The sequence below is a fragment of the Hylobates moloch genome, unplaced genomic scaffold, assembly GCF_009828535.3.
Source record: "Hylobates moloch isolate HMO894 unplaced genomic scaffold, HMol_V3 SCAFFOLD_23, whole genome shotgun sequence".
In the NCBI taxonomy this organism is placed as follows: Eukaryota; Metazoa; Chordata; class Mammalia; order Primates; family Hylobatidae; genus Hylobates; species Hylobates moloch.
In genome coordinates, this window is record NW_026652298.1 from 29984794 (window position 1) to 30008643 (window position 23850).

The 23850-nt window shown below is 45.0% G+C and overlaps 1 protein-coding gene and 1 non-coding gene across 3 annotated transcripts in view; one reads left to right on the forward strand and one right to left on the reverse strand.

Moving 5' to 3' along the window:
• SNX29 (sorting nexin 29) overlaps nucleotides 1-23850 on the reverse strand; it is a 593868-nt gene that overhangs the window by 269485 nt on the left and 300533 nt on the right. The gene's annotated exons all lie outside the window — the stretch shown is intronic.
• LOC116462788 (small nucleolar RNA ACA64) lies at nucleotides 10958-11084 on the forward strand. The gene has a single exon (XR_004246448.1). It is a non-coding gene; the product is annotated as a small nucleolar RNA ACA64 (small nucleolar RNA).

The window sequence follows — 23850 nt, forward strand, 5'->3', positions numbered from 1 at the left end:
GCACTATTCACAATAGCAAAGAGTTGGAACCAACCCAAATGTCCAACAACGATAGACTGGATTAAGAAAATGTGGCACATATACACCATGGAATACTATGCAGCCATAAAAAATGATGAGTTCGTGTCCTTTGTAGGGACATGGATGAAACTGGAAAACATCATTCTCAGTAAACTATCGCAAGGACAAAAAACCAAACACCGCATGTTCTCACTCATAGGTGGGAATTGAACAATGAGAACTCATGGACACAGGAAGGGGAACATCACACTCCGGGGACCGTTGTGGGGTTGGGGGAGGGGGGAGGGACAGCATTAGGAGATACACCTAATGCTAAATGATGAGTTAATGGGTGCAGGAAATCAACATGGCACATGGATACATATGTAACAAACCTGCACATTGTGCACATGTACCCTAAAACCCTAAAGTATAATAAAAAAAAAAAATTATTATGAAAAAAAAAAAAAAAAGGTTAGAGTCCCTGGGGAAGTGAAGGTCACTATGAGAGGATCTCAGGGTAGCAGCACTTTGCTGACCAGTGGAGGTGTGTTTTGCCATTGATGGCTACATTGGTGCCTACCAGCCAAGGCCAAGCCTGGCAGAAGGCATCTGGGCCTTGACCACTGTGCAGACAGGCAGGCCTCAAGACAGATCCGCCAAGCCATCCCAGGCTGCGGCAAATCCAAGACCATTCATGACCCTGCGTGGCCTCTACATTCTACTGCTGACAACTTCTCCCCTCTTCTTGGCCTAGGCATTAAGCAGGCAAATGTTTGACACCTATTAAGCTTCCCAACTCTGTCCAGACACAGAATAAAGTGGGGACAAAACTGTACCCAGACCAGCCCTGCGTGAAAGCATCCATACCCCATTCAACATTCACAAATGTGAGAATTCCACACACCTGGCACTGTCCTCATGATGTTAGTGACATCACCTCATTTAATGACAGGAACTGCATTTCTCATTTTATACTGGAGGACACAGTTCTCTCTGTGGCCTTAACAACCGGACTCACCATCTATCCCACACCCTCCCTCGGCCAGGCACCTGCATGTAAAACCATTCATCCTCGTGATCATATGCAATTGGCATCACCATGCCATGTGAGCGAGGAGAAAACGTAGACCAAGAGTGGTTAAGAGTACACAGAATTTCAACTCAAATCTTTCTATATCAAAACCATCACAGTTGACAGAGCGCTATTCTGAAATCCATTGCTAAAATAAAATAGCCTGTTCACAAACTGTTTAAGAAGAGGGAAACAGAGGTTCAGAGGAGAGGGGCCTGATTCAGGAAATTCCTCTCCCTGGTAAGGCCCATACTGAGCATCTACTCCGGATCCCTCCAAAGGGTGACTCTACTTCCCTCACACCCTTCCCCTCCACAAGGGGTGCAGGCAGCCCTGAAGCTGTGTTCCTGTGATCACCGAAGCCCTCTCTTACGGCAAACCCTTGAAGAGCAGCCACTCTACCCACCTCCCCAAAAGACAAAGATTCTGCCCAAACTAGGGGCTGGCCACGAGGGAGTTACATAGGACAGCTCAGCTGACAAGGTTGTCCTTTGCTCTCAGATCCCTAGTAACTATTCTGAAGAATTTCCAAAGTGCTGGGGAAGCAATATTGAATATTATCCCCAAAGACCATGCCGCTGCAGCAGGAGTGCTGCCATCAGCAGGGGCCTAACTCAGTGTAATCATCATTAAACTCGAAAGTTGCCTTCAATTTCCGCCGGAGGGAATGTAGTTACAAAGGCAGCGAAACACATATTCAAAGGCATTTACACGCTCAGCCCTGGCCAGGAAAGGACAAAGATTTCAAAGGCTCTGTAATACGCTAATTCTCCAGCCAAAGATTCTATTTCAACAAACTACAAAATGAATTAAATATCTGTTGAACTCACTTTAAACAGATCTCGTTTTATACTGGAGGACACGGTTCTCTCTGTGGCCTTGACAATCTGACTCACCATCTATCCCACACCCTCCCTCAGCCAGGCACCTGCATGTAAAACCATTCATTGTCATGACCATATGCAGTTGGCATCACCATGCCATGTGAGCGAGGAGAAAATGTAGACCCACAGTGGTTAAGAGTACACAGAATTTCGACGCAACTCTTTCTATATCAAAGCCATTCCAGTTGATGGAGCACTATTCTGGAATCCATTGCTAAAATAAAATAGCCTGTTCACAAACTGTTTAAGAAGAGGGAAACGGAGATTCAGAGGAGAGGGCCCCTCATATGATCACGAGGATGAATGGTTTTACATGCAGGTGCCTGGCTGAGGGAGGCTGTGGGATAGATGGTGAGTCAGGTTGTCAAGGCCACAGAGAAAACCATGTCCTCCAGTATAAAAGAGGACTATTTAAAATGAATTAAACAGACATTTAATTCACTTTGCAGTTTGTTGGAATAGAATCTTTGGCTGGAGAATTAGCGTATTACAGAGCCTTTTAAATCCGAACAGGTGACAGCTCATCGGTACTCCACCTTGACGTACAGAAAAGGACAAGGGCTTTGACCAAATTCTAAGTGGAAACACGGTCTTTCCATATTCAAAGCCCAGAGAATTATAATTAAAAATTGTAATTAGGAATGGCACCATTCAGAAGTTTTTGGAGTCTGGATACACAATGCCCAGGCATCTAGGTGCAAAATTTAAGGAGGTGGCAAAAAGCTCAGTAATCATGATAAATAATATTTCCATGCAATGTTTTGAAATATCAAAATTAATGCCAAAAAAATAAATCTATGGAGAATAAAATAGCAAAATTTTAAATCAGGCACGAGGACAGGTGATTTTTCCTCTGGCCTACGGCTCCACACTCCTGCTCCTTCTAAAGATGGTCAAGTGTGCCCAGAAAAGCGAAGGGACCTGCCAATGTCACAGCCACTGGTAGCTAAAATGTCTAGGGCTGTGCTCTTTGGTCCCTGTCACCTTGGGCAGGGATTACTGCCCTAGCCTTGCCCTGCTCCAGTGCTGATACCACTCCGCGGCCGGCGGGTGGGGGAGGGCGGTCTTCGCAACACCTGAGTCTAACCTTGTCACACCTCTGCTAAGATTTGTCAGGTGGCCTCTCCTTCCTCACACCCATCAGCTATGAAAGCATGTATGAACTGCTCATATGAGCGGCTCAAAAGACCTATATATACACAGACTGCATGCACAGAGTCGAAATTCTAGTTCCCATAGATTTCAAATCATTAGAAAGCTGAAATAACCAGATTTTTATAGTGTCACACTATGATAACTGATGTTCCTAATTACAGCCTTGAGGCACGGCACGCTCTTTAACTGCCTTCTAAATTATCAAAGATCAAATTATGTTCAGTTGCATTTTAGCATTAAGTGTATTTTAATTATATTCTCATTCTTGGAAAATTAGTAACATGCACAGCTGAAATAGATGATCAAGGCAGCTTTGTGAATAAAACATTGTGGATAAAGCCCAGCTTTCCAGAATGTTCTCATAAAATCATATTCTGCCATCACGCTAGGTAAATAAAAGTTTATAGTTCATATCCTCTCTTTTTAAAAAAATATGGCCACTTATATAAACAAGTGAATTATAGAGTAATATTCTTAAGTGAGGAAATAAAATAGGAGGAGAAGCAAGAAAATAAGTGAAGCTGGCCAGGTGTGGTGGCTCACGCCTGTAATCCCAGCACTTTGGGAGGCCAAGGCAGGTGGATCACTTGAGGTCAGGCATTCAAGACCAGCCTGGCCAACATGGTGAAACCCCATCTCTATTCAAAGACATTTACATGCTCAGCCCTGGCCAGAAAAGGACAAATATTTCAAAGACTCTGTAATACGCTAATTCTCCAGCCAAAGATTCTATTTCAACAAACTGCAAAATGAATTAAACGTCTGTTTTAAATCTGAACAGCCGGCATGGTGGCGTGTGCCTGTAGTCCCAGCTACTCAAGAGGCTAATGCAGGAGAATTGCTTGAACCTGGGAGGCAGAGGTTGCAGTGAGCCGAGATCTCGCCATTGCACTCCAGCCTGGGAGTGCAACAACAAAAAAAAAGCCAACAGTAAGTTTAGAACCAAAAACCACATCCCACAAGGTCTCCACTTCTGGTAAAGATGAGCTCACACTTCTCACACTTCCGTCTAGCTTCTTAGAAGGCAAGGCAAAAAAAAAAAAACAAAAAAAAAACAGTGATAGGATTCATAGCCTCCAAAAATCTGACTACTTGGTCAAGGGACTCATTCCTCCTACTTAGGCCTGGGAAAAATTTCTGTCGTGTAGAAATCATAACTATTACACACGATATGCATAGGCAACAACTGCTTTACCAACGTGTTAACAGAAAACCCTCTGACGATTTTCAACAGGCTGTATCCCCTAACATCCCAGGGCCAGACATCCAAACCTCAAATGCCACTGAAAATCAGCAAGGTAGGTTGAGCCGGGGGAACAGGAGGGAGAGTACAGCTAAGTACTGTGATAAACCAGAAGGTGCACGTCATTCGCAAGGACTCAGCAGTGACTCCACCCAGCCAACCGCTGCTATGTGGAAATGCTTCCAGAAAATCTAATTTTTTAAATTACAAAACATTTCAAGCATGCAAGAGAATAACTACTGCATATCTACATACAGGAAATGAGGACCATAACAAGACATATACCTGTGTACCACCTTAAGGTACAGAACCTCTGGAACTTTTGAGAACCTCTCTCCAATGTTGCCCCTCTCCCATGATCACAACCCTAATTTTTATGGTTACCATGCCCTTGCCTTTCTGTATAGCTTCCCACAAATGTGAATTCTTAACCTATCTCCTGTTCCATTCTACATTTTTCTCACATTCTTACGAATGTGTTTGGCTGTAACTCGCTTTCTTCGAGCCACACAATTTTCATTAGATCCATCCAAACTGATGTGCATAGCTGAGGTTCATCCATTTTCGCTGCTGTGTTGATTTCTATGCTATAACACACTTTTTAAAAATCGACTCTCTTATCGACAGATATCTAAGTTGTGTGGAATGTTTTGCCATTGTGAGTGATGCTGTGAACATGGCTGTGTTTCTCCTGGTGCTCGTGGGCAAGTGTTTCACTAGGGTGGGGCTAAAATTCATCTATATTTTAATACTGGTCAAACTATTTTTAAAAAAAACAAAAGCAACTACATGGACCAACTCCATACCTCTACTGACTGCCAGCCTACAGCCTACAGCAGACGGACAGCTTCATAGTAAATTGCAAAAGAAGATTCTCTGAGCAGTAAAATGGTTCGGGCTGCATTTGTTTCTGCTTTTTATCTAGCTTACTTCAAGAACAAAAGGGTCTCACATAGACAGATCACATGACCTTTGGGCAGGTGTTTATAAACTTCATTTCTTGAAAATTATCTTTAAAACTTTTGAACAGTGACGAGCTTGGGCTTATCCTCACTAACACGAGCCCAGAAGCTCCTCAAGAGCCAAGATGGATCCTCTCAAACTAGAAGTGCTTTTAGAAAATGCGCATTGATGAGATTTCTTTTAAAATGCATTCACCCTAACAGTGAGGCCCCAAGTCACTCCATGGCGTTTTATAAAAGGTATTACCTAGCAGGAAGTTTCCAAAATGACAGAACAGGACAAACTATGGTCTGAATGTTTGTGTTCCCTCAAAAGCACATTGAAATTTTAACCCCCAAGGTAATGTATTAGAAGAGCAGGGCCTTTGGGAGGCACTCAGGTCATGAGGGCAGAGCTCTCATGAATGGGATTTGTGCCCTTATAAAAAAAGGCCCCCGAGAGACCCCTTGTCCTTCCACGATTTGAGAAAATGGCAAGAACGTGCCCTCTATGAACCACAAAGTGGGCCCTCACCAGACCCCACATCTGCCTTGACCTTGGCCTTCAGAACTGTGAGAAATACATTTCTGTTGTTTATAAGCTTTTCAGTTTACGGTATTTTGTTAAAATAGCCTGAACACACTAAGACGGTAGATAACACAATCAATAAGGATAAACAGAAAATTACAGCGTCAGTGCAAAAAACATAAAAGTGTGCCTGCTGTAACTGTAGAAACTGATTTTTATTTTTTGGAAATCAGTTTCATGATGTCTGACGAGACGTGGCCAGGGCCATTTGCTTATATTCAGCTGTTTCCACACCGCTTTGATGGACTTGAATAGTTACGACGTACGCCCCACCCACAAAGCCCAACACGTCCACTCTCTGGCCCTTTACAAAAGAGGTTTTCCCATCTCTGTCACACTGGGTCACACACACATTCTAGATTCCAATAAAGAAAGGACCATAGGCACTGGTTCATTTCCTGCATTGTGAATTGACACAGAACCAGATTCTAAGTAAATTATCTTTAGTATATAATTGAAATTTACCTTCAGGATCAATATTCTTTAAACATGGTACAAGGGATGACGCCAGCAGCCCCAATGTTAGGTAAGAAGGAAAGTGACAGTGTGACTATCAAGTGTATTCGGGATGATGCCTGTAGAAGAGCTTCGACTCCGAGAAGGATTAAAATCTTTCTTTCTCTGTCCATAGGGCCAGGCAAACCGTGACTAGAGTCCTCTCAGAGAAACACTAGAATGTTCATGTCACAGTCTTTTAGTGCCTATCTCATGCAGAGTCCATCCTCCGAGCCAGGATTCAAAGGGAAGGAAGCAAGGTAAGCTTGATCCCTGCCTTCCTGGAAGTTACATTCTAGAGTGGAGACGGGCCATAAAGAGCCAACAACGATGTAAACTAGAAGACTGGGGATCCTGATATTTCAATCAGGAAAATAAAACTGGGCAATACGATGGATTAGCCAGACGGAAGGCACCGTCAGATCAGACTAGACTGCCAGGGAAGGCCTCACTGAGGCGGTTACACTGAATGGAGACTGGGAGGACACGAAGTCAGCCATGTGGAGATTTAAGGGAGAGGGAGTATGGGAAACACAAGGGCCTGGAGGGTGGAGTGACCCTGGCCCTTCCTAGGGGCAGGCTGAGGGGGCTGGAGAGTAGAATGAGGAGTGTGATGACAGGTGAGGCAGGAGATATGGGCACACACTAGAGCGTGGGTGGATTTGGAATCAGCTTGCAGAGCCCAGGAAGGTGTCTACTGGTAGTACTCCTGGCAACAGAAAATGGCAGGTTAGATTTATGGTAGCAACACAGATAGAAAACAATGGTTGGCTTTATGAGATATTTTAGAAGGGACTGTATAACTCGTTGAGTGACTAGATGTAGACAGTGAGGGAAAGAGAGAAATCAAGGATGACTCAGGCTCTTTAACTTGATTAGCTAGTTGAACGGAAGGTGGTGCCGTTTAGGAAGATGGAGAAAACCGAGTCAGGAGGAAGAACAGGGTTCTGCACTGGCCTCATTCAGTGTGACATGCCTTTAAACCAGTGGTCCTCAAAGGAGGGTATTTTTACTTCCAAGGGCAGAGTAGGGAATGTCAAGAGACATTTTTGGTTATCACAACTGGGATAGGGAGATGTCACCAGCATCTAGTAGGTAAGGCTAGTGGGGAGATGTCATTAAACACCCTGCAACGTGCAGCACAGCCTCCCACAGCAAAGAGCTACGCAGTCCAAAATGTTATCAAGGCCAAGTTTTAGAAACCCTGCTTTAGACAATCCATGGAGATGTCACGAAGGCCGCTGGAGCAACGTGTGCCTGGAACTCAAAGAGAAGTCAGGGTTACAAGTATGCATCTGGTTTTTCTCAACAGCTTGTTTTTGTTGTGTTGCTATTCTCTCTCCATCATTCTTTTTTTAGCTGCTCTGCTGGGGAAAAGCAGTTACAGAGGAATTAAAAAGGGATTGAGGTTAACAGATCTAAGTAAAAACTGTCAAAACTATTAAGTCGTTCATAAACACTAAGGCAAAACACAATGCCAAACAATGGAAGATAAAAAGACAGTAAAACATACAGAGTAAAATACACAGCTTGAGGAAACCACCAGGCTGATCGCTGATGACCGATGCTATCAGAACACTGTCTCCACGGCATTATAGGGACATAAAGGAAAATGTAATCAACTCTGCCTTGGTTGGAGAAAGTAGTGGAAGATGGGAGGCAAGAAAGGGTTCTTTCCATTCACATTAGAGAAATGCAAATTAAAACTACATGGAGATTACATTACTCGGCTACCAGATTAGCAAAACCTCATAAGAAATTGTGTTTATCCTGGCCAGCTGCAGTGGCTCACACATGTAACCTCAGCACTTTGGGAGGCCGAGGCAGGCAGATCACCTGAGGTCAGGAGTTCAAGACCAGCCTGGCCAACATGGCAAAGCCCTGTCTCTACTAAAAATACAAAAAATTAGAGCCAGGCATGGTAGCACGCACCTGTGGTCCCAGCTACTCAGGAGGCTGAGGCAGGAGACTCGCTTGAACCAGGGAGGTGGAGGTTGCAGTGAGCCAAGATAGCGCCACTGCACTCCAGCCTGGGTGACAGAGCAAGACTCCATCTCAAAGAAAAAAAAAAGAAATTTTATTTATGCCATTAAGAGATTTCTAGTGTAAGAAAAAAGATACAAATATCAAATCAAGGTAGTTAAGAAAAAAAAAATAATAATTCAAAATTTGAATTAGAAATATCTATATGGATCATAATATACAGTCTACTAAAAAAGAAGGGATGGGGTGGAGGAAAGGGAGGGCAGAGGCAGGTGGGGAAGAAGAAAGGGAAAGATTTTCTAGCTCTGAACACTGAAAAGGCCTAGAAACAATAGCCAACCCAGCAGTAACTAGCCCTCCCATTACCTACATTATGCTGTATAAATACCTTTGCCCAGTCAAGGAGCCGGGGGCCCCCTGGAGGAACAGGTGTTTCCAGGTCTGGGGCATGAAGTACAAGAAGGGCCTAGAACACCTCAGCTTCCTTGCTTCGATGTCCAGTGTAATGGCAAAAACTATTCTTGAAGACTCAGGAATCAAACTAAACACTGTCCATGGGCTGAAGATAGGACAACTTGAATATCACAAAGAAAAATTACTGTGATGAACTGGAAAACATCAAATAGGCTTAAATACATAAATTTGTAATTTTTTTTTTTTTTTTTTTGAGACAGAGTCTCGCTCTGTCACCCAGGTTGGAGTACAGTAGCATGATCTCAGCTCACTGCAACCTCCATCTCCCGGGTGCCAGCGATTCTCCTGCCTAAGCCTCCTCAGTAGCTGAGATTACAAGCATGTGCCACCATACACAGCTAACTTTTGTATTTGTAGTAGAGACAGGGTCTCGCCATGTTGTCCAGGCTGGTCTCGAACTCCTGACCTCAAGTGGTTCACCCACCTTGACCTCCCAAAATGCTGGGATTACAGGCATGAGCCACCGCACCCGGCCCTATTTTTTTTTTTTTTTTTTTTAAAGACTCATTGGTCCTCTCTGGAGGAGGGAAAGGAACCAACTCATTATTATGAAAATGGATAAACAAAACAATCAAAGCCTTGGTTCCTCTGGCTTCCTCACCGCATTATGATAAGGTTAATGTAGGTAACAACTGATAATACCATCAGGCATGTGGGAATCACGCCACATGTGAAAGCAACTGTGACTGTTGTCACTATACCCACATCGTCACCCCTGGGCCCCGGGGACACCCACATCTAACCTTCCTTGGCTGGTGAGAGGCAGCAAGGTCCTCCCAGCCATGGGAGGCAGCAGAGGATGCCTGGCCTATTCTAGAGAGGAAATTAGGAGAGTATTTTCTGTCTCTCATTGGCAGGAAAATCTAAAAACACACAACATGCATATAAGGGCCAGACATTCTTCTAAATTTTAGACACATGTTAACTTATTCTTTACAGTAACACTAGGAGGTAGGAACTATTACCATTTCCATTTTACAGATGAGAAAACTGAGGCTCAAAGAGGTTAATAACTTTCCCATGATCATGAACTTAATCCGCACAGGCTTGTTCAAGATTCTGCAAAGTATGAAACCTTGAAGAAGGTGATAAACATCAGCCCTGCAGAAAACCATCCAGGGGATGAGGAGTCTAAGGAAATTATCTGTGTTATCATTATTGTCACGGTCATAATCATCATACCAGTTATTCACTTAGCATTCATTTTGAATTGATCATTCCACATCAATTATGCCATGACTGAAGTGTTATTATTATTTCTTCTCTTTCTGAAACAGAATCTCGCTCTGTTGCCCAGGCTGGAGTGCAGTGGCACAATCACGGCTCACTGCAACCTCCAATTCCTGGGTTCAAGCAATTCTCCTGCCTCAGCCTCCCAAGTAGCTGGGATCACAGATGTGCACCATCACGCCAAGCTATTTTTTGTATTTTTAGTAGAGACGGGCTTTTGCCATGTTGGCCAGGCTGGTCTTGAACTCCTGGCCTCAAGTGATCTGCCCACCTGGGCCTCCTAAAGTGCGGGGATTACAGGTGTGAGCCACTGCACCTGGCCCATAAGTGCTATTATTATTCCACTTCCTGGAGGGGAAAAGTGAGGTTCAGCAAAGTTGGGAAGGTTTCTACAGTTGTTCAGTGAGACACAGGTGAAGCCAGACTTGGAAGCCAGTCAACGACATTCCACAGCTTACATTTCCCCCCAGCTTTGTTGAGGTACAATTGACAAATAAAAAGTGAATATATTGGAGATGTACAGAGAGATGATTTGAAGTATGTGTACACTGTGTTATGACGAATGCAATCAAATTAACACATCCGTCACCACCCACAGTTATCATTTTTTAACTCTGTGATCTTTATAACACAACAGGGGGTGCTGAGGACACCTGAGATCTCTCTTAGCAAATTTCAAGTAGGAAAGGCCAGGAGAAGGGAAGGAAGCCAGGGACGCGGAGGAGGAAAGCAGTGAATACACACACCAAGGAAAAGAGCTTTGGCTTGGGGGCAGTCATTATTTCTGTGTAGAACAAAACAAAATAAACCAATAAACAAACAAAAAAATCATAAAGACCATTTTTCCAGCCCAGATTTTGACATTGAGAAGTGGTACATCCTACTGGCATTAATTGAAAATCACCCCCGGGCTTTGGCTATGGCTGCAGGTGACATTCAATGCCCAGAGCCTCCAGGGCCTCAGCTCACCGCACACTGCCCCGTGTGTGGTGGTGAAATCCAGACCCCAACAGGTCCCATGGCCTCCACCCCAGCGCAGCTGCTGGTGTCATCTGCCCTTGTCTCCAGCCTCCGACCCCTAACCCTGTCTTCCCTCTGCAGCGGGGGGAAAAAGTGGTATATCCTAGAGGAGTGGTTCTCAACCAGCAGGGATTTTGATCCTAGTGACATGTCGCCATGTCTGGAGACATCTGTGATTATCACAGTTGTGGGGAAGGGGGTGCCACCAGCATCTAGTGGGCAGCAGCCAGGCGTGCCATGAAACATCCTACAACACACAGGACGGCCCCCATGACAAAGGATTCTGTGGCCCAAAATGTCAATAGTGTTGGGGTTGAGAACCCTGGCAATAGAGCAAGTCACCTGACCTAGGTGGGCCTCACTTTAGTCCTTTGTTAAGTGGTGATAACCATGTTTACCCTTCATTAAAATGTTTATGAGCAGTAAATATATCTACTGCCTGGCCCATGACAGGCATTCAAAACAGCAGCTGATACTAATGGCATAACCATCCTTGTCAGCATCACCACCATCATTAAGTAGAAGAAGTACCTGCATTAGGGATTGGCACAATGTGACCTGCTGGCCCCCTGCCTGTTTTGGTAAATAAAGTTTTATTGGCACACAATCATGTTTACAAATTGTCTTAGGCTGTTTCAGTGCTCCAGTGGCAGGGGACCACATGGCCCACAACACTGAAAGATTTTACTATTCATCCCTTTATATAAAAAAGTCTGCTGGCCTAGTAATGATCAAGAAATGTGAAGTGCTACACCAAAACAAATTGTTATAATTCTGATGTATCAAAAAAAATTGTAGGAAATTTATTTCTTCCCCCCATATATAAGAGCCATGGGCAAAAAGTTACAGGTGCAGAGCATTCTAATTGCTAAAAGCCAATTTTATCCACTCGATTTTATCACTTTTCATCAAAATTGACCACCACTTTGCTTTAAAATATACACCATCACAGCAGTTCAAACCTCTAACACCACGAAGGCAGTCATTATGATATTTACAGAGAAAGTGAGGTCTGATATCTCCCTCTCCTCCCGAGCCAGAGCAGAGGAAGGGGAGAATTTTCCATTAACTTTAAAAGCTTTTTACCACCAAAGGAAGAAAAATTTTTCAGGAAGACAAAAAGATAATATTTTAGCATTTAAATCTAGTTTTCTTCACAAAGGGAAAATGATTTCTACATATTACATAGTAGGAATTGGGTTGTTACCACAGAACATATTTCATTTTGAGGAGAAGAACTGAGTCTAAAAGATTCATTTTTGGAAACGTTAATCTCAGGCACCTGGAGATGAAAGCGCTGGTGCGCAGAAGTTGGTCTTTGTCGAAAGACAGTTTTCAAGTTTTTATAAGACTCATCTCCCTTCTCTACCTTAAAAATGTATTTAAAAAAATCTACTTGAAGGGAGTGAGGGAAAAAAAAAGGAACCCAATTCCAATATCCTTTGCTAAAGAAACAGTCTTTGCTTAAAGCAGGGCAGTGAGTTGCCTGTGTGACCCAGAGAAATAAGTGAATTGAAACTTTTCTAAAGTACTTGTCACTGTAAAAGAGTTGCTGAGAGTTTGCCCTGGCAAAGCTGAGTTTTCGGTACTGAAAATGGAACCTGTGAGTCACTCCAAGGAAGCCCAAGGAAACAGGGTATATTCAGCTCTCTGCTCCACCGGTTCCAGAGGTAAAATGTACCTTCGTCAACGGAAGCTGCAGAAAAAGCAGGATACTGATAGGAAAAAATTAGCCACAAAGGAAGTTGTGAAAGTTGTTTTCCCAAAAACAAAACTAAGAAAGTGGTGGGCGACTTGGCAAGAAAAAGTCCTTGGGTTGGTAGGAACAGAAGGAATGTTCAGGGATTCTGGCAACTTCTCCTAGGAGGCTGGCTTCACTGCCCCATGGCAGGGTGTGCGTATCCTTAAAGGGAACCGGTGACCCCACTGCCTGTCATCCTAGGAAAGTCAACCCTGGGACTAGTAGAAGTGGAGAAGCAAGGACATGGGAAGTGATATGGTTTGGCTGTGTCCCCACCCAAATCTCATCTTGACTTGTCGCTCCAATAATTCCCATGTGTTGTGGGAAGAACTGAGGGTGGGGCGGGGAGGCGGGGGGTTGATAATTGAATCACTGGGGCAGTTTACCCCATACTGTTCTTGCGCTAGAGAATAAGTCTCACGAGATCTGATGGTTTTATAGGGGGAAACCTCTTTCACTTGGTTCTCATTCTCTTTGCCTGACACCATGTAAGACGTGCCTTTCACCTTCTGCCACGATTGCGAGGCCTCTCCAGCCACGTAAAACTGTGAGTCCATGAAGCCTTTTTTCGTTTGTTTTTTTTTTTTTAATAAATTACCCAGTCTCGAATATGTCTTTATCAGCAGCATGAAAACAGGGTAATACAGGAAGGGACAGTCATCTCTTCCCGGTAGCTCCAGCTGCATTAGGCCTGGACACAAAGGCCCAGAGAGGTCCAGGGCAGCTGTAGTCCTCAGCCAAGTGACAGACAGCCAGTAGGGAGGCAAGGAGCCAGCCTGGGGACATAGGCAGGTCTGGGCTGTTACTGAAAGGACCTGAACCTACCCAGAGAGGAACTGTGCTCCCCGCTGAACATAGGCAAAGGGCAGGGAGGCGGGACCAGCTAGCAGGGAACCATGATGGCGGCAGCATGAGCCCACAGCCACCCAGAACGCTACAGACAGACAGTGGAGGGAGGCAGGTGACTATGGACTTCCCAGGCCTGGGAGTAGATGGCGTGAGTCTTTAGAAACCAAGAAGACTCATTCTCCCTGAGTAAGCATGCCGGGCCATTCTCAGCCCACTGGAGGAGGGAGGAATGAGAGAAGACGTCCAGCTACCCTGTGCATGACAGGGCCGAGGGCTGTTCCACTAAGAGTGACACTGTCTGTCCCCAAAACAGGCAAATGAGACAAGAGGGTTCCCCATCACAGCAGGCACCCCACCCAAGAGATGACGGGTGACAGGAGGCCATGCATACAATTCCCTACTTGATCTATGAACGCTACACATTAGAAATGATGATTCCCAGGCCATAGATGCAGATATCTGAGGCTCACAGAGGTCAGGTGACAGGGCCAGGCATGAGCCTAGAGCTAGGATTTTGATTCTCACATTCTGACCGACAGTGGGGACAGACCATCATCTCCTAGTGTTTGGATTCAAAGTTCTCCTCCCCAGAGAGTGGCTGTGAGCTTCAGGTCTGGAATCTGAGCACCTACGTGACCCTGACCATCAGTAAGCTCACCACACCTCAGTTTCCTCCTCTGTATAGCGGGGATGAGAGTAATACCACCACACAGAGTGGTTATAAGGATCACATGAGATAAATAAAGTGCTTAGGAATATACCTGGCACTGTGTAAGCACTGAATGAATGCAAGCTTGCCAGCCTGATAAGGATTTTAACAATCACTGAGAAAGATATCTGCAGCTTTCCAAAAGAACAGAATGGCTCAAAATTCATTGATAAAAAAGATTCTTTGTACTTTATTTTTTTACTCCATTCAAATATTTCCCCAAAGTGGATTAAATAAAAAATGTTCAATATGTTCTACCAAGCTATTGGATCAAAGCACGATATTAGTTGAGCTAAATAATTCATTTAGTTAATTTGCACTGTAATGAATCAGGAGAAGCTACAAAACCTAGAAGTCGTTCCAAGTCCAATTTCAAGTCTCTTTCAGGCTTTAGAAAAGTCTTCCACCAGAAGACAGTCATAAAATGTGTCAGGAAACAGAAACGATGAGCTCAACCTCTACCGCGGGCCGGCTAATCTTCGGAAACGAACACACTGTCTGAACAGCAGGAAAGCAGGATCGCAGTCACTGCTGTTATCAGAACTGGCTCCAAATGGCAGCTCTGCCACTTGCTGACTATGCAACTCGGGATATTCTACTCAACCTTCCTGAGCCTCAGTATCCACCACCACCTACCTTGCAGGGTTGTCGTGAAGATTAAATGACATGATGCATATAATGGGGTCAGGCGTGGTGGCTCACACCTATAACCCCAGCACTTTGGGAGGCCAAGGTGGGAGGATCACTTGAGGCCAGGAGTTGAAGACTGGCCTGGCCAACATAGCAAGACTCCATCTCTTTGAAAATATATGTATAATAATAAAAAGATGTATATGATGCCCCTGCCCAGTGTTTGACACATAGTACATGCTTATTAAATGGTGTCAATTATATTAATTTGGATTTAAATAATTTGTCTATTCATCATTCATTCATTAATAAGAGTGAACTACTCTGGTGAAAATTTTGATTTAGTCCACATAAGAAAGTTCCTCAGCTGGATATTAGCAACAATTCTTACATAAGAGCTTAAACAAGGTTAGTAAAACCTCTGATCCTTACAAGCTTAACTAACACTAGAGCCACTGTGCCCTGTATCAGCCTCACAGGGGAAGAGAACAAGGAGGGGACAGAAGGTTTTAGATCCTTAAAATAAAACAAACAAGAATATCACACTATTAGAAGCAAAGTCCTAAGTCTCACTATTACATATCGGGGGATGTTTCTAAAATGACGAGGCACCTGGAGGCAACGCTTTTTACAAGATGTCTTCCAAGCCAAACTGCTACAAGCCATTCAAGCTGAAAGTCTTTTGGCGGTGCCCCTTACAATCAACTAGAAGAGCACCTTTAAGAAACAGAAGCCTCTCAGCACCACTGACCTGACAAAACTCTATCTTCCTCAACGGGTCTGAAATGACTGGCTGGAGACTTAGGAGGAAATTCCTATCCAAAGACCAAGAGCGGCCATGGGAGGAAGGTGCAGCTCTCCACATGCACCTGTATTAGGGAGAATCAAGACAGAGAAAAAGACGAGGAAAAGGGAGAACTTTCCAATCCAACCACTTTCTGAAAAAGAAACATTAATTGTAGCATCTGAAACCTAAAAGACTCTCTCTAGTAGGAATGACAAACAGTGCTAAAAAAGGAACTACGGAGGCGTCTTGCCTCTGTCTCACTCTATGGTCTATCAGTCAGTTGCCACCTGACATGCCCAGGTGGCCAAACCTTCGCACCTGCTGTTCCTGCCATCTGGACTGCCCTTCCCCACCCTGTCTCGCTGGCAACGTCCTATTCTACCTGCAAAGCCCAGCTTCGAAATAAACATTTCTGCACTATCTTCTCTAACACACCCCAAACCACAACCCCTCCACCAGCAGATCTGACAGCGCCAATTTCCCTCTTCTTTTGATTCACTGATTGCTTGCTGCTAAAAATTACTGTTTTATGACGCTAACTCTACTAGTAGGCTGAGAGCCCCCCATGGCAAGGAAGAGGGCTGATTCTTCAATATACCCACTGATCTGGCTCTCACTCACTCTTCACTCACTCATCCACTCATTCATGCACTAGCACTGAAGTGAACCTTGGTTTTCTACCACCATGGCATCCGCTTCCCCTAGCAACAGTCCCAGTTTTGGTCTGGGGATCCATCCCTCTCCCCAATCTCCCTTCTCCATGTCTCAGTGGAGCTCTTCCCTGTCTTAGCACCAGCCAGATCCTGTGATTAGCTGCAAAGAGAGAATGGAACCTAAGTCGACTCTACAGAGTAAACGTAAGGTTTTTGACAGGAATAGAGAGAGACTCTTGCTTTTTCCTATGAAAGTGAACCTGGAAGAAAAACTGCGTGCCCAGGGGTGATCACAGCCACCTGTGACCCTGAGGAGGAAAATCTGTTGATATGGTTTGCCTGTGTCCCCACCCAAATCTCACCTTGAATTGCAGCTCCCACAATTCCCACATGTCGTAGGAGGAACCCAGTGGGAGGTAACTGAATGATGGGGGCAGCTCTTTCCCGTGCTGTTCTCGTGACAGTGAATAAGTCTCACGAGATCTGATAGTTGTCTAAAGGGGAGTTCCCCTGCACAAGTTCTTTCTCTTTGCTGCCACCATCCATGTTAGACATGACTTGCTCCTCCTTGCCTTCTGCCATGACTGTGAGGTCTCCCCAGCCATGTGGAACTGTGAGTCCATTAAGCCTATTTTTCTTCCTGGTCTTGGGTATGTCTTTATCAGCATCATGACAATGGACTAATAACACCTACCAAAAATGATGTCAACCCAGAAAGGGAAGAGGAAAGCACTGAAGAGAGAGAAACAGGAGCCTGGTAACACAGCTCAAGTAGCAAGCATTTGCCACAGCTAAAGCCAGACTTTTCCTTGGGCCAAAGGATTCCCTTCCTCGAGATTACCACGACAGGCTCGACTCAGTGGTAATAACAAGCTGAACAGATACCAGTCAATTCTTGATCTTACAAAGTCTATAGTGGATCCGGCAACACAACAGAGCAACTCTCCTCCAAGCAGTGACTCAGGGATCCAGGTCAGTGTCATTTTCTAGCTATGCATCATGGAACACATAGCTTCCAGAATCGCCATGGCAGGGGAGCAAGAACCAAGAAAACTCATCCCCACTCTCCTATGCCTCAGTCTAGGATAACACTCATCACCTCTACTTTCAACCCACTGGCCAAAACCAGTCACACAGTCCCAAGCTACCCATAAAGGAGACTAGGAAATGCATCTGTCGTATGTGTCTACAAAAAGAAAAACAAGACAGACCTTGATAAATCACACAGTCTTTGTCAAGGACCGCTTGAGCCAAGTTTTTTTTTCATTCTGCAACCAAAAAAATTATTAAATGATACAAGCATCAACCAGGTGCCAGAGGTCATGAAGGATGAACACAGGTAAGTGGGGCACATTCACAACACCGTACTAGCAGGATTAGGAGAGGTGACACAAAGGAAGTGCAGGACACCTGGGGCAAACTGAATCAGTCTTCAAGAGTGCAGTGGGGTGATTCGAGAAGGCTTCCAGGATGAGATCTGGAAGATCAGAAGTCAGCCAGGGAAAACGGACAGGAGACGGTTCATGAAAAAAGAACAGGGTTCCAGGTGGGACCTTACACCTGCCTGTGTAAAGGTCTGCAGTGAGAACACGTGCATTTGAGAAAGGAAAACATGCTCAGAGCAAGGTAAGAAGCATGACTGAAGAGGAAGGCAAGAGTATAGCAAAAAGGCTTACTTTAACATGTGAACATGTTACTTTTACAGGAACCTAAATGCTAACTTGAGCCACTGGTGAGTTTTAAGCAGAAAAAGAAATGGCCCAAGCACACTGGGCCCGGAGTAGTTTGTCATTGTCCATCTACATGCATTAAATGCAACAAGTCCCTCCCTCCTCCCTGTCTCAGCATTCTCCACTCCCCCTACATCCCCAATTTCTCCAGCTCCACACTGCCAGTGACAAGCCCTTGATGGTGCCCGCAGGCTGAGCTCATGCAGCATTCGGGACAGCCCTGTCCCTTCACCGGGTGTATACTGAACTCTGAGGCCAACCTTGACAGGATTACATCTCTTTCACTCGCTTCCATCAAGGCCACACGACTCCTTCTGGGGACCCAGAAGTGGCTTCTTGAAGCCACTTCCCGCCTCAAAGAGGAAGGCAAATATAAAACAGGCCCAAAATAGTGTGGGTCTGAAAAGCTGAAAACCAGCCACTATAATTACAAGTATTTTTATCTATTGCCCAAAAAGGAGTATTGGATCATTTTCCAAGTGTTTCTCTAAGGAAGTTCATCTGTTCATTCGCAAGTACTCCAGACTTCCAGATCAGAGGCACAACCGGAAATGAGGCTTCAGCAGAAATGGAAGCGAAACAGAACACATGGGGTGGAGAAACAGCAAAGATCAGGGCCCGGCGCCACCACCGGAGAGGGTGGTGACCTCATCAGGAAATGGGAAAGGAGGTATCCAAGGTTCTGTGAGAGAAATCCAAAGATCAGCAACGATGAACACTACAAGGCTGGGGGCGCAAGCATGCCTGCACAGAAGCACAACTGTGACCTGCACCTGAACATGCCCCAGGCAAATGCAAACAGTAACTGAGAGGCCAAGGGACAGGAGGCAAGAAGGAAGAGCCCTTAAGAAGAAGACAGTGCCAGTAGTGGACCCTTTTCCTCCTGCTGCACACAAGATAACCCCAGCACACAAGAACAGATGGGGACATCCAGTGAGCACAAGAGGCATCAGAAGGGGCCTGCCATCCAAGGCAGCAAACACGGCTGTTTACCCAGTAAGTGCTCACATCAGAAACCATGTCAACAGCTAGAATCTGTTTCTATTCTCCCTCCTCATCTCTTCCATCATTCTAGCTCTTGACAAGCTAATAGCCAGCATGTTTGTCACTGCATTCATTTTCCTAGCTCTGCTTAGAACTAAAAGTTAGACCTAGTAGGCAAGGCAGGCCTGATTCCTGTTTCTAGTGAGGTACAGAGAAGGCCACAGAGGGCGATGGGAAGAGTACCAACTCTGGGGTCAGTAAGGGGGTCAAATCTTGCTTCTACCCATGCTAGCCCCATGACCTCGGGCAGGTGACTTAACCCTTCCAAGCCTCAGCTTCATCATCTGTAGGTAAGCAGAGAACAACGAATCAAACAGTCCACGTAATACAATTAACACAGTGCCTAAAAATAGAATAGCCCCTCAATTTGCACTAACTGTTATTGTCTTCATTACCTTTTTTTTTTTTTCAGACATCTCGCTCTGTTACCTAGGCTGGAGTGCAGTGGCGCCATCATAGTGATGCAGGACAGATGAGCCCCCAAAGAAGGGCTTAGCCTGCAAGGATTCTTGGCTTTGTCCAGGAAAGAATTCAAGAGCGAGCTGGAGGCCGGGCGCGGTGGCTCAAGCCTGTAATCCCAGCACTTTGGGAGGCCGAGGTGGGCGGATCACAAGGTCAGGAGATCGAGACCATCCTGGCTAACACGGTGAAACCCCGTCTCTACTAAAAATACAAAAATATTAGCCGGGTGTGCTGGCGGGTGCCTGTAGTCCCAGCTACTAGGGAGGCTGAGGCAGGAGACTGACATGAACCCGGGAGGCGGAGCTTGCAGTGAGCCGAGATTGCGCCACTGCACTCCAGCCTGGGGGACAGAGCAAGACTCCATCTCAAAAAAAAAAAAAAAAAAGAGCGAGCTGGAGGTAGAAGAAAACAGCTTTACTGAAGTGACAGTGTCACGGGTCCAGTGGAGTTACAGCTCCAGGACTGCTTCTGCAGAGCAGGGTGACCCCGCAGACAGAGGGTGGCAGCTCAGGGCAGTTTTGCAGTCACATTTGTATGTACTTTTACTTATGTGTAGATTAAGGGGTCGTTTATGCAGAAATTTCTAGAGAGGAAGTATTAACTTTTGAGCCACTGGGTCATTGCCATGGAAAGGGTCCGTAACTCCTGGATGTTGCCATGATAATGGTAAACTGACATGGCACCCACGGGCAGGTCTGATGGAAAGCTGCTTCCACCCAGTCCTGTTTTAGCTAGTAGTCAGTTTGGTCCAGTGTCTGAGTCCCACCTCTGGAGTCAAGTACCACCTCCTACTTCAATAGCTCACTGCAGCCTCGACCTTCTGGGCTCAAGCAATCTTCCCACCTCAACCTCCTGAGTGACTGGGACCACAGGCATGCTGCTGTGCCCAGCTAGTTAAAAACATTTTTTTTGTATTTACAGGGTCTCACTACATTGCTCAGGCTGTGACATCAATATCTATAACTGCTTTTCATAAAACGTCATGAAAAACCTAACAGGTCACCGAGTACCACACATGTAATACACCCTCAAAAAACGCTGGTGGGAGAAATTCTCTAGGATCAACAACCCAGGTTCTTCAACTAATAAATGACAGGTAAAGAAGAAAGGGAGAGGCAGGGAGACACAGGTGACAGAACACATGGATTAAAAGAGACTGAAGAGATCCATCACCAATCAGGAGGTGGGGACTTTACTGAGATCCTGATTCAAACACCTGTTTAAACTACAAATTTGAACACTCACCAGATATTTGACAATACTAAGGAATTACTGCTAACTTTTAGGTGTGATAATGATACTACAGGGTTTTTTCTGTTTTAAAAAGAGAGTCCTTGTAGTTTACTACCAATATATTCCTAACTACTTAGGCGTGAAATCAACATTGTGCTTTCGATTTCCTTCCAAACACTACATGATGCTGGGGAAACAGGAGGATAAGTGGATGAAACAAGACTGGCCAAGAGTTGATAACTATTGAAGTAGGGTGATCAGTATATGGAAGTTCTTTATGCTCTTTTGCCTACTTTTTACCAGTTAAAAAAAAAAAAAAAGAAAAAGAAAAACAGAGACACCTGTGAGATACAGCCTGCCTCCTCCTCCTTCAGAGACCTTCATTAGGGAAGGAGTCCATTTGTAAGGGAGACCACGCTGGAGGCTGGAAACCCATACGCTGGTGAAGCCTGCAGGCTGTGGTCACACCTGCTCGTCTCCAAATCCCTCACTTTCCCAGGGCCTGTGTAGCTGTGCTGCTGACATGACTATGTGTGTTGTTAACTGAAGTCAAGGCAGACAGCCAAGCAAAGGGCACATCCAAGAGACAGAAAAGCTCCGAGCTTAGCCATCCTGCGTAAATGAGATGCTCCAGTTCCTTCTTCGGGAAGCTGGGGAGGAGAAACAGGGAGCCAGGGGCCCCCTAAAAGACCTTCTTAAAGACGCTCCTCTCCCTGACACTCCAACCTGAGAATCAATGGGACTAGCACGAGCCTCCTTTAACAGGCTTTTTAAAGTGCGACTATGGTATTGCAGTAATGTGGGGTTTTTAAAAGACCTATCTTTTAAAGATAGATTCTGAAATACTCAGGAATGTAATAATACGGAATCTGGGATTTTCTTCAAAATACCATGAGAGGCTGAGGTTTGAGGAGTGGGACGGGATACAGATGAAGCAAGACTGGCCAAGACGTACTAACAGCTACAGCCAGGTGATGGGTACATAGAGGCTCATTACACTTTTATTTCTGTATATGTTTCAACTTTTACATAATAAAAGAATTTTAACAACTCCTTGGGGCCGGGCGCAGTGGCTCACACCTGTAATCCCAGCACTTTGGGAAGCCAAGGCGGGCGGATCACGAGGTCAGGAGATTGAGACCATCCTGGCTTACACGGTGAAACCCCATCTCTACTAAAAATACAAAAAAATTAGCCATGCGTGGTGGTGGGTGCCTGTAGTCCCAGCTACTCGGGAGGCTGAGGCAGAAGAATGGCATGAACCCGGGAGGCACAGCTTGCAGTGAGCCAGGATCATGCCACTGAACTTCAGCCTGGGCAATACAGCAAAACTCCATCTCAAAAAAAAAAAAACAAAAAAAACAAAAAACTCCTTGGAGGTTTAGCCCTGCTAGTCATTCACACTTCAGTGGGAATTACACCTATCCTGCTAGAAACTATAACTTCTTACCCTTTTTCACTGATATATAGGAGGCACTTAAACACTCCATTTTGCTTGGTAATCAAACTATATGAGGTAAGAGCCTGGTTTCAATCCACTCAGCTTCATGTGATTAAAAAAAAAAAAAAAAAAAAAAACAGGACAGGCATAGTGGCTCACACCTGTAATCCCAGCACTTTGGGAGGCCAAGGTGGGAGGATCACTTGAGGTCAGGAGTTTGAGACCAGCCTGGCCAATATGGTGAAACCCTGTCTCTATTAAAAATACAAAAATTAGCTGAGCATGGTAGCACATGCTACTGTGGAGGGAGAAACAGGAGAATCACTTGAACCCAGGAGGTGGAGGTTGTAGTGAGCCGAGATCGTACCACTGCACTCCAGCCTGGGCAACAGAGTGAGACTCCATCAAAAAAATAAAAAATAAACAAATAAATAAACCTCACATCATACCTTTCATTTTGAGTATCAGTTTAACGTAGATCTCGGCTCAGAGTTTTTTTATCCTGAGTCCTTATACAAAATCCAGTATTTTATTGAAAAGCTCATGCTGCTCTTATACAAAAATGACTCCTGGACACGCATGAGAAGTGTTGGAACCCATTGGTGCCAATTTATGAGGCAGGCACTGGTGGTGTAACTGCTCCCGAGGTCCTGGCTGCTTCCGGAATTTTTACACTTTATTAAAATGATGATCACATTCACAGTTATCTACAGCGTGTGATTATGAGTGTATTTTTTACCAGCTTGATGTTCAAGCTTACTTTTCCATTAATAGCGACTCTGCCATTATAATGAGAACAAATGTTGCTAATACACCATTTATTTTACCCACAAGAAAAATTCAGGGACTAACCACACTCAGACAGTAAACAATAAGTGTCTTATAATTTTAAAAATCAATCAACAGCTAGCTGAGCCCTGCCATATGGAAGGGAGTAAAGTTCTGTTTGCAGAGGATGGACTGGCAATACTGAAGCAGAAGATACACAAGTGGGGCAAACAGCTGGAAAATGGTGCCAGCAAGCAAGAGCTGGGAGAGCCCAAAGACAACATGAGGGAGCTAAGCCCTGGTAAACAGTGCGTGGAAGCAGAATTGAAGGGAAACCGCATCTACTGATTACATACGGATACAAAGCTTTATGTAAGTGAGGGCACCGCTGGTAAGCAAAATAAACAGATTCTAACCTAAGCTACAATAGAATTCACTATAAACAGGCAGAAAAGTGGGGAAATCAGGCTCAGAAAAGTAACTGAGGCCAGGCACAGTGGCTCACGCCTATAATCCATCCCATCACTTTGGGAGGCCGAGGCGGGTGGATCACCTGAGGTCAGGAGTTCGAGACCAGCCTGGCCTACACGGTGAAACCCCATCTCTGTTAAAATTAAAAATTCGCTGGGTGTGGTAGCATGCACCTGTAATCTCAGCTACTCGGGAGGCTGAGGCAGGAGAATTGCTTGAACCTGGGAGGCAGAGGTTGCAGTG